Below are 7,392 nucleotides of genomic sequence, written 5' to 3'. Positions count from 1 at the left end.
CCTTTTTGGAGTTGGTTTGTTTTGTTGTTGAATTGCAGAAGTTTGTTATATATTTTAGATATTAATCCCTTATCAGATATACAATTTGCAAATATTTTCTCCCATTCAGTGTTTCATTCTATTGTTAGCATAACTTGATGCACCTTTTTAAAAATTCTGATGAACTGTATTTGTCTAATTTTTATTTTCTTACTTGTGCTTTTGGTGTTATATCCAAGAAACCATTGTCAAATCCTATGTTATGAAGATTTCCCCTCATGTTTTCTTCTAAGAATTTTATAGTTTACATTCCTACATTTAAGTCTTTGATCCACTTTGACTTGATTTTTGTATATGATATAAGGTAGAGGTCTGAATTTATCCTTTTACATGTGGATAACTACTTTTTACAGCCCCATGTGGTGAAAACCCTGTCATTTCCCTATGATCGGTGTTGGCATTCCCGTCAAGATTCACTGGGTATGGGAGGGTTTATTTCTGCACTCTCTATCCTATTGCAACTGGTCTATATGTCTGACTTTATGCCAGTACCACATTGTCTTGATGACTGTAGCTTTGAAATAAGGTTTTAAAATCAGAAAACTTGAGTCCTTTGGTTTTGGTCTTCCTTTTTAAGATTGTTTTGTCTATTTAGGTCTCTTGAGATTCCATACAGATTTTAGGATGAGCAATTGGGATTTTGATAGGGATTGATTGCATGGACTCTGTAGCTCCTTTTGAATAGGACTGACGTCTTAGCAACATTGAGTCTTTTAATCCATGAACATGGGATGTCTCTCCATTTACTTATGTCTTCTTTAGTTTCTTTTCAAAATGTTGTGGAGTTTTCAGCATATAAGTCTTGCATTTCCTTGGTCAAATTTATTTCTAAGTATTTTATTCTTTTTATACTGTTGTAAATGTAATTAATTAAGATTTAAGGATTGGAGCACCATTGTTTGCAAAAGCCAAAAGTGAGCAGCAGCCCACATGTTTATTAATAAATGAATACTGAGATCAACAAGCACATCCATAGGATAGAGTAATTTAGCCTTAAGAAGGAAGGAAATTCTGGCATTGGCTAGAACATGGACGAACCTTGAAAACATTATGCTCAGTAAAATAAGCCAGGCACAAAAGGACAAGTATGTGATTTATCTAATATGAGTCTCCTAGGGGTGCCTTGGTGGCTCAGTGGGTTAAGCCTCTGACTTTGGCTCAGTTCATGATCCCAGGGTCTTGGGATTGAGCCCCGCATCAGGCTCTTTGCTGGGCAGGGAGCCTGCTTCCCCGTCTCTCTCTGCCTGCCTCTCTGCCTACTTGTGATCTCTGTCAAATAAATAAATAAAATCTTTAATATGAGTCTCCTAGATAGGCAAATTCATGGAGACTGAACATGGAACAGAGGTTACTGGGCCCTGGGGAGGGGGAAATGGGGAGCTACCGTTTAATGGGTACAGACTGTCTTGTTTGGGGGGATGAAAAATTCTGGGAATGGTGATGATGGTTGCACAACATTGTAAATGTACTTAATGCCACTTAACTGCACACTTAAAAGATTAAAAATGGTTTAAAAAACTAAACTACTATTGCTAACTTTCTACTTTGTAATAAATGATATTAGAAACAAATCTCAAATAATCACCTATTGTTATTATAAATTGTTTTTTAAGAATGGAAATTTTAACAACAAGAAAATGAAAAGAAAAACACATTCTCAGATTAAAACAGAGCTCTTTACAATCAAAACAGTTGACAACCTCACACTGATTTTATATTATTTTTATTCTGCTGGGGTCTAAAAAAAATTCTTTCCTTTTTGTACCTCTTCATGTTTGTGGTCAGATATATCAAAATCATTGCCCATCACCTCAGAAAGGTTTTCTTTTTCTTTTTTCAAGATTTTATTGACTTACTTGACAGAGAGAGAAATTTCAGTGGAGTAGAGAGCCCGATGCAGGACTTGATCTCAGGACTTGATCCCTGAGATCATGACCTGAGCAGAAGGCAGAGGCTTAACCCACTGACTCACCCAGGCACCCCTCAGAAAGGTTTTCTGAGCAGAGCTGACAACACCAGGGTGATGTTATAGTGGTCCAGAGCCAAGAGTGATGCTTTACAACACCATCCAAAATTCCTTACATTATCCCTGGAATATATATTATACATTTTATGTTGAAATGTTTATATGTGATTTTCAAAACAGTCTGATTAACTATGATAGGCAGTGAAGGAAGGAATATTCTAGAAGTATATTTCCATAACATTTATGTCTTTTTTTAAATTTATTTTTTATTTATTTTCAGCATAACAGTATTCATTATTTTTGCACCACACCTAGTGCTCCATGCAATCCGTGCCCTCTATAATACCCACCACCCTGGTACCCCAACCTTGCACCGCCTGCCCCTTCAAAACCCTCAGATTGTTTTTCAGAGTCCATAGTCTCTCATGGTTCACCTCCTCCCCAATTTCCCCCAACTCCCTTCTCTTCTCTAACTCCCCATGTCCTCCATGCTATTTGTTATGCTCCACAAATAAATGAAATCATATGATAATTGACTCTCTCTGCTTGACTTATTTCACTCAGCATAATCTCTTCCAGTCCCGTCCACGTTGCTACAAAAGTTGGGTATTCATCCTGGTATTCTTCAAAGAGCTAGAGCAAATAATCCAAAAATTTGTATGGAACCAGAAGAGACCCCGAATCGCTAATGAAATGTTGAAAAACAAAAATGGAACCAGAAGAGACCCCGAATCGCTAATGAAATGTTGAAAAACAACAAAAAAAAATGGGGCATCATGCTACCTGATTTCAAGCTTTACTACAAAGCTGTGATCACCAAGACAGCATGGTACTGGCATAAAAACAGACACATAGACCAGTGGAACAGAGTAGAGAGCCCAGATATGGACCCTCAACTCTATGGGCAAATAATCTTCGACAAAACAGGAAAAAATATACAGTGGAAAAAAGACAGTCTCTTCAATAAATGGTGCTGGGAAAACTGGGCAGCTATATGTAGAAGAATGAAACTCAACCATTCTCTTAAACCTTACACAAAAATAAACTCAAAATGGATAAAAGACCTCAACGTGAGACGGGAATCCATCAGAATCCTAGAGGAGAACATAGGCAGTAATCTCTTTGATATCAGCCACAGCAACTTCTTTCAAGATATGTCTCCAAAGGCAAAGGAAACAAAAGTGAAAATGAACTTTTGGGACTTCATCAAAATAAAAAGCTTCTGCACAGCAAAGGAAACAGTCAAGAAAACAAAGAGGCAACCTATGGAATGGGAGAAGATATTTGCAAATGACAGTACAGACAAAAGGTTGATATCCAGGATCTATAAAGAACTCCTCAAACTCAACACACACAAAACAGACAATCATATCAAAAATGGGTAGAAGATATGAACAGACACTTATCCAATGAAGACATACAAATGGCTATCAGACACATGAAAAAATGTTCATCATCACTAGCTCTTAGGGAGATTCAAATTAAAACCACATCGAGATATCACCTTACACCAGTTAGAATGGCCAAAATTAGCACAACAGGAAACAACATGTGTTGGAGGGGATGTGGAGAAAGGGGAACCCTCTTACACTGTTGGTGGGAATGCAAAGCAAGTTGGTGCAGCCTCTTTGGAGAACAGTGTGGAGATTCCTCAAGAAATTAAAAATAAAGCTTCCCTATGACCCTGCAATTGCACTCCTGGGTATTTACCCCAAAGATACAGATGTAGTGAAAAGAAGGGCCATCTCTACCCCAATGTTTATAGCAGCAATGGCCACGGTCGCCAAACAGTGGAAAGAACCAAGATGCCCTTCAACGGATGAATGGATAAGGAAGATGTGGTCCATACACACATTTATGTCTTTTACAGTGACCCCACAGCACTAGTGCAATTTAAGAAGAACATTCTAAAACTGTGTTTGATTAGTCATTGCAAGTAGAGTTTGTTACTTTCACTTTTACTATGATTTCCTCTAAGCAAAGAGAATATTTACAGGGTCTTCAAAGTGAGCTTCCTGTTGTAGAAGCATCAGTATTGTTTCTCTGATTTTCATGCTTTCAGTAACAAGAGGAGCTTTGAAAGTGATCAATTTTTATTCTGATTTCTGTTAAGAGGAGGATGTTTTGCTGCTGTAGTGATTTGTCCTTGGAAGATGAGCATAAGATGTTAAAACTGGTCAGAAAATACTCAAATAAATCAACACATCTTTGTTAAAATGTAAATTGTAGAACTACATAAATACCTATTCCTTTATTGAACAGAAGAAATACACCTTTCCTGAGCATATCCTAGCATTTGCATTTTCCTTAAGGATGGAGCTTTAGGAAGCAGGACTCATACATTATTAGCTTAACCTCAAGTGTGACCATGGCATTGGTCCTTTAGGGAAAAAGTCAGAGTTAGATACGAAGCTACTGAACTTTATCTGGCTCTGGATCTTACCTCCTAGCCCTTCCCCCCCTGGAGATGGAGAGGTCTGTTTGGATTGCGTTGCAACAAGAAAGAAAAGTTTAAATAAACTGCTTTCTACCACCTTTTTTTTTTTTTTTTTTTTTTTTTTGGCAATAGCTTTCATAACCAAGACTGAAGATTCCACTTAATTCAAACTGGGAACAGATTTTCAAATGTCAGGGACAGCTGCGGAGTGATTCTCTCAAAGTCCCAGGGCTCCAAATACTTGTCAGGCTGGGAGAACAAGGGGAAAGAAACTGTCCTCCAGCTGTTCAGATAGAAATCACAGAAAGAGTTGCCTACAAAAGATTGCCTTTAAAGCTGGCCATTCCTCTCCTCCCCGTTAACCCCACCAGCTCTCCCGCAGATGCTTCTTTATTTCCACTCATCCCGGTTTCCATGCTGCAAACTTAGAAGCTGTGCTTGACTCCACCTCCCTCTTTCCTCCTATGGCAGTGTGGTGTGTGGAAAGGACAAGTTTGTGGAATACACAGCCTGATCAACCTGCCTGGTAGTGCACATCTCCACCTCATGGAGCCCCGGGATCCTTGCCCCTATCGTGGGGATGATGGCCTTTATTTTCTGTAGTTGCTGACAGTTAAATGAAGTAGTCCATGAAAAGAACTTCTATTGTGTGTTGACATTCAGAAAGTGTTTTAAAAACCCCCCAAACCAAATACCCAAGCGTGCCCCCCCTTTTGTGGGGCATCCTTTCTCAGCTTCCTCCCTCCTTTGCTGTGCTCAGTCCTTAGCCCTGGCCTGCGTTCCCCCTGCCTCAGCTACAGGGGTAGCCTTCTGCCTGGTCTCCCTGCTGGAGTCTCTCTTTCCAAGCCCTCCTCTGTACCACAGGGACAAAGTGTTCTTCTTTTTTTTTTTTAATCTTTTTAAAAATTTATTTATTTGAGAGAGAAACAGTGAGAGAGAGCATGAGCGAGGAGAAGGTCAGAGGGAGAAGCAGACTCCCCATGGAGCTGGACGCCTGATGCGGGACTCGATCCCGGGACTCCAGGATCATGACCTGAGCCGAAGGCAGTCGTCCAACCAACTGAGCCACCCAGGCATCCCAGGACAAAGTGTTCTTAACTGCGCTAGACCCTTGTTTTCCTATATGCAGAGTCCTTTGTGTGTCCTTTTCTACCCTCAGGATTGTACCAAACTTCTCCTTCTAGTATACTTGGCTTTCATAGTTGATTTTCCCAGAGGAGTTCCAACTTTTCCCTTCAGGAATTTCCTGTCTAACCTCCCTATTCACACCAAATTTGTTTGCCTCCCATTCCCTTCTAAGCAGACCATGTGTGTTCCCACCTTCACCTCTTGTCTTTCCCAGTCTTTGACTTCCTTTCCTTTTCTCTTCTTCATAACTACTTCTCCGTGAACTTGTCCTAACTACATGGGCCCCAGGTGGTCTCTCTCTTCTGACGTCCGTTGGACTATCTCACCACACCAGTGACACTTAAAGAAAGCAGTGCTCTATTTAACTAGGTTCTGTCCCCTCATTTGGACTTAGAGCCCCTGAGGAGCTGTCAAATATAGCTTTAGCTTTTCAAAATCTAGCAGAGTGCTCTTACTGAAGAGCATCAAAATGAGATGTGCAAAAAAAATTTTCCTTGACCCACCTCTTAGCCCCCTCTTGATGCATGTAGCTCTGTCTTGGATAATTGCCAACCACGATTTGAATGTAAGCTTTATGCTTCATTTATTCTTTTTTTTTTTAAGATTTTATTTATTTATTTGACAGAGAGAGATCACAAGTAGACAGAGAGGCAGGCGGAGAAAGAGAGGGAAGCAAGCTCCCCCCGGAGCAGAGAGCCTGATTCGGGGCTCCATCCCAGGACTCTGGGATCATGACCTGAGCCGAAGGCAGCGGCTTAACCCACTGAGCCACCCAGGCACCCTGCTTCATTTATTCTTTAACAAATTTTTATTAAGCATCTACTATGTGCAAGGCACAGTGATAAGCACTGAAGGTACATTAGTGAAGAAGGTTTTTCCTAAGTCCATTTGCTTATGGAAGCATTATTTCAACTCATTTCATAGGTATTCGGAAAAAAAGAGGGTTAAATTCAGGTTCTGTGGAGCCTAAAGCTTTTATAATTTATGGGCCTTCTTGAAGGAAAAATAATACAAAACTGTAAATACAAATGAATGTTTAAGTCAAATATTTAAAATGATAAAAGAACACACCATTAAATTTAGAATCTTTAAATTTAGAATTCTGACAAGTACCACAAACACTGCAAAAATAAAAAGAACTTTTTAAATTAATTAGCTATCTGATTCCCCTCTAAAATACTTGTTTCTCCTAGATTTTTTTTTTTTTTTTGCTTCAGTCTCTTCAGATGGCAATTTGATAATATTTTCCTATAAAGAGAGCAAGAAGATAATTTAGTCTTTCCTCTAGCACGGTTGATTGAAGTTGTGTTGAATGATTGATAGTTTACAAAAAAAAGAAAGTTTATTTAGTTTCCAATTTGTTTTGGCAAATTTTCAGAATTAGTATCAAATTTAGAAAAGCATGTACTGAATTTTTTAAAGTCATTATTTGACTGCTTTCAAATGATCTTTTTAGAGATTTTATTTATTCGAGAGAAAGTGTGAAAGAGAATGAGAGCTGAGAAGGTCAGAGGGAGAAGAGGACTCCCCATGGAGCTGGGAGCCCAATGCGGAACTCGATCCCGGGACTCCAAGATCATGACCTGAGCCGAAGGCAGTTGCCCAACCAACTGAGCCACCCAGGTTCCCTCTATTGAGCTTTTTTAATACAATGTGAGGTTTAAGGACTTTTCAACTTTGTTTTCTATACAGAGATTAATTTAAAAAAACTCTGTGAATAGGCAACACTCAAACTATTTTGTCACTAAGGTTCTCATTCAGTGACTTCTTGTTAGTTTCAGGTTATGGTTGGTTATATCCACGTTTTGTGCCAAATCAGTTA

Source organism: Mustela erminea, chromosome 4 (assembly GCF_009829155.1).
Source record: "Mustela erminea isolate mMusErm1 chromosome 4, mMusErm1.Pri, whole genome shotgun sequence".
NCBI classification, from domain to species: Eukaryota; Metazoa; Chordata; class Mammalia; order Carnivora; family Mustelidae; genus Mustela; species Mustela erminea.
The sequence above is the reverse complement of the archived record's forward strand: the minus strand, read 5'-3'. Positions refer to the sequence as shown.